Below are 4,450 nucleotides of genomic sequence, written 5' to 3'. Positions count from 1 at the left end.
GCCATTCAGCAGGATGTGTTACCTGCACCTCTCTGGAAAGGCAGAGGCCCACCCAGGGTTCATCTTTCTTATTGACCCTCCTGAGATTCACTTCCACAAAGGAAAAGCCTCAGCCTCATCACAGCACCCTTAGGTATCCCCCATCTCTGATCCTCTGACTTCCCTAAGAGAACATAGTGGCACCACCCTCATCCCCACCCTCACCCATCACCACCCTCATCAGTTCACCCAGGGGCCTTACATGAATAGGGAGAGCTCATTGTGGGGAGGCTCATGTTTGGCTCCTGGGGGCTTCTGGTAAAGTCTGAAATGAGAGACAGTGAGGTTAGCACATACAATTGGGATTTTCTAGGGATTTAGAAACATCAGGGCCCATTTAATGCTTTACTTCTTTTTTGTATGTTTTGAGAGACACTAAAGCACAGAGACTGTAATGGCATAAAAAATAGCTTTCCTGGAGGTGCCTGGGTGGCTCAGTCAGTTAAGCCTGATTTCAGCTCAGGTCATGATCTCAAGGTTGTGAGTTTGAGCCCCACGTCAGACTCTATGCTGGCCATGGAACCTGCTTAAGATTCTCTCTTTCCCTCTCCCACTGTCCTTCCCGCCCCCGCCCCCCAAACCTCTGTCTCTCTCTCTCTAAAACAAAACAAAACAAAACTTTCCTGGTCAAAAATGGTAGAAACGGAAATGAAATAGAGCTAACTTAGTTTCTGAATGCAGAACTTCCTAGAACCCTTACTTATTACAAACATATGCATTGCATTAATTCAGGGGGTATAGTATACATTAATCTGAGAATAATCTGGAGGCTTCTACCTGATAAAACATTAAGTTTGAGAAATACCTGAATGAAATCCCTGGTCATAATCCAAACAACCTTTGCACATTGAGAGTATATAGCACCTAGGGAAGAAGAAAATTCAAACCTTGTGCTCTGGTATGAAGGTTCTACACAGTCTTGGCCTTGCTAACTACTTGGCTGTCTGAGGCAATTCTGCCTCTCACCACTCTGAGCCTCATTTTCCCTGTCTGTGCCTCCAGCTCTGACAGTCTATGCTTCTAAGAAGCAGGAGGACTGTACCTTGGTGAGGTAGGAATGGGGGAAGGTGGAGCTGCCCCAGGCTAGGTTCAGACAGAGACTCAAAAGGATTGTGTTGAGAGTCAGAGGAAGACTCTTCCCTTTCTACACAGGCCACCTACAAAGAAGCAGAATTAGGACACGGCCTCATTGTCACCATTTGGAGTTCCCCAGGGTTGGGAAATTACAGTATCTAGTGCTTATGCCTTCCTGGTGTGCACTCCCTGCTGTTTAAGGGACAGAATGTGCATGGTGGCCATCACATGGCCCATGTTCCAGGAGCAGGGCTGGTTCCAAACCTCTCTGTTGGCAGATCCACATTTGTCAGACAAATGTCCTATTTTTAGTTTGGGAACACGGATTGTCATGTGTGAGTTGAAGGCTCAGGGGTTGGGCCTCTGTCATGTTATAGGCCTCTCCCTTCACACTCCATGCATTAGACAGTCATTTGGGTTCAAAGCCTCCTCTTTTCATCCCCCTTGAGACAACAGCCAAGTGCCTTCCTCCGTGGGGCACTCAGAAGCCCTAAGCCGGTGTCATTTTCCCACCCCAGACTCAGACAGCCTCCTCCACTGCAGGGCCTTCTCCTCTGCTTGAGCAGGCTGGGAGGAAAGAAATGCATTTGGATGATCCAGAACCATCCAGTTGGTGAGTCACAACTTCAAAGCCCTGGATCTGTGGGTGAAGGTGATCTGTTTATCTACTACCTAACATACCTAGACACCCATGGCAAAGCTTCATTTTCCCTTCAAGGATTTCTCTTGTCTAATTCATTTACCAGGGAAGTTCTCAAAGGTCACTTACCATGCAAGGTCGACAGGAAGGAATGGGTTTGTGCACAAACCTACAAGGTCCCGCTTTAGGAGTTATTTTTTGGCCCTAGTATGAATGTTTGCAAAAATCTTACCTTCTGAGCAGCACTGGGGCTCGTCTCTTTCCTGGTCTTCAGACTCCATTTTCACACCTGAGTCCTTCAAAAATGACATTTTTAACACAATGAAATGACTCAACAGGAGCCTGGGATGAAAGGTAGGACCTGAGTAGACAGGGAAGAAGACCAGTTATGGCACTTCTGACCCCAGAAACCTTGCTGGACTCCCCTAGTGCTGATTGGCCATCAGCCTTGCTCTCTGCTTAGAAATGTTTGCTGTGTCCAGGAAGGCCTTGTAAGACTTGACCATGCTTCTTCTATCACTCCTTCTTTGATTTTTGCCCCTCCAAAGCAATGTTTCCAAACTGTGGGTATCATTTTTACGGATCTTGACAACATTTGATAAAAATGTAATCGAAAGTTCAAAGTGCATTGCTCTAGTCCTGGGGCTATCAAACTACAGTCCACAGGTCAAATCTGTCCCACTACCTGTTTCTTTAAATAAAGTTTTATTGGAACACAGCCATGTCCTTTTTCACATGTTGTCTATGGCTGCTTTCTGGCTTCAATGGCAGAGATGAGTATTTGAAAGACAGATCATCTGGCCAGCAAAGCATAAAATGCTGACTGTCCCAACATTTACAGAAAAACTTTGCTGACCCTCTGCTGTAGTCTAATCTTTGCAAAGAAAGGCAGGTTTTTTCCAGCCTCTTGTCATGGAAAACTGAGCCTCCAAAAGTCCCAGAAGGCTCAACTCCTAATGTCTTGGGGAAGGGATGACACAGGACCTCTTCACTGGGAGGGCTTAGAGGAGAGAGATTTCTAAACACCCCTCAATTCTGCAGGCCACATCTCACTCACTTCATAAAGAACTTTCCCCAACATTAGTTCAGGACAACACAGTGAGGCAAGTAAGGCAAGAATCATTATTGCCATTTTACAGATGAAAAATCTGAAGGTAAATGAATTCTCAAGGGTAACACCATTTTTAGTTTGCAGAGATGGGCAGTCTGTGTGGAAACCCAATCCTTTGAGATGCGCTTAGGAGTGAGACAAAGGCAACTAAATGCTTTGGCAAAAATTAAAAATGACATGAGAGGGCTCTAGGACTTGGCAGCAAAGACAATGAAAGATAGGGGAGGAGGCCACTGGGTGGGGACACCTGATAGAACTTTAAGGGAGTGGATAGCCAGTTTCTGAGTTTCAGTTATTTGTTATTTGGCTGCATCCCCCAAATCTACCAAGCACACCTGCCTTTGTAGTTTGGGGATAAATCAAGGGACACAGGGAATTGGTGGCACTTGAGAAGGCAGAGAATTTGGCAGCCACATGACATCAGAATAAGAAACATCTGGCAGAAATGTAGGTACCCAAATACATGAAGACAATGTGGTCCTGATGGAAGACAGAACAATACCTACAGACTGAGGTACTGGGGATAACCCTGTAAGCCGCTTACGGAATTTGCCACCTGTATCAAAATAAATGCAGGTGGCTTCCACAGAGCTCCCTAGAAGAAGCAGTGCGTTCAGCCATCTGAGGTGAATCTCTTTTCGCCTAAGAACACTCAAAATATTGAGGCTTCCAAAATCTCTTTTCTGAAGACCAGTACTTTCTAGATTCTGAAATCAGTCTTCTCTAGAATCTGAAAATCAGAGCTTTTTCAGCATTATCAGCGTTTCCAGGTCTCCGAAGCTCAGTGTCTGCCTGGCCCTCCAGCCATGCTCTGCTTATTGGCAGAAGCCCTCTTGGTAGACATCAGGCTGCTCTTGGGGCTGAGAGTAAGGTGGTCTGGGCAGGTATCAGAGACAATATTTAGAAATTCAGGAAATTCACAGAAGATCATGCTTCTGGGAAAAAGCAAGGCAGGGCCAGAGACTGCTCTGCTTCCCTGTCTATGTCAGTTGGCCTCTTCAGCTGGAGTCAGTACCACTCACCTGAGCCAGAGATCCTCACGCACTATGGCTCCTGGAGCTCAGCTTGTCTTCTCCCTTCAGGATCTCTCATGTGGAGGGGCCAGGTCTGGTCCTCATTTTGAAGAATCAGTTTGGGAGTGTGTATGCAAATATAACAGCAGCATTCCTTTACCCAATAATAAATAGCATCTTAGGTTATTAGTCATTACGTCATTGCTCATTGCCTGCCATTTTCCACACCAAGGGAACAAACAAATTCCTATGGAGTACTGTCACTCTGCCAAGGACTGTGCCACATCCATTCAACACATTTCAAGGCACTTGAGACAGGCTGTGTGGCTGCCAGTCCAGTGTGACAGTGAAGATGTAGGAAAGAGACATGAATGAAAGGAAAGGGGAGACACAGGGTCCAGGCTGGACACTGAGCCTGGGAGGTTCAGGCAAGCCCTTGTTCGCCTGCTGGTTCTTTACTCCAGTCCCAGAGTTCAGCCAGAGGCAAATATCCTTCTTTCATCTCTCCTTAAGGAGCACTCCAGGACGTCATTGACCCTCCTGTCCACCTCTTCTCTGTTCGCTCTTCTTCAG

At 46.4% G+C, this 4,450-nt stretch overlaps 1 long non-coding RNA gene across 1 annotated transcript; it reads right to left on the bottom strand.

Annotated features, from left to right (window-relative positions):
• Positions 1-248: 248 nt before the first annotated feature.
• On the bottom strand, positions 249-2,987 carry LOC118007871. Its single transcript, XR_004678513.1, has 3 exons — positions 1,986-2,987; positions 1,082-1,196; positions 249-304 (listed from the first exon to the last, which is right to left on the bottom strand). It is a non-coding gene; the product is annotated as an uncharacterized LOC118007871 (long non-coding RNA).
• Positions 2,988-4,450: the final 1,463 nt, after the last annotated feature.

This window comes from Mirounga leonina, unplaced genomic scaffold (assembly GCF_011800145.1).
Source record: "Mirounga leonina isolate KUSES-001 unplaced genomic scaffold, KU_Mleo_1.0 Mir_125, whole genome shotgun sequence".
In the NCBI taxonomy this organism is placed as follows: domain Eukaryota; kingdom Metazoa; phylum Chordata; class Mammalia; order Carnivora; family Phocidae; genus Mirounga; species Mirounga leonina.
This window is presented reverse-complemented; position numbering and strand designations above follow the sequence as displayed.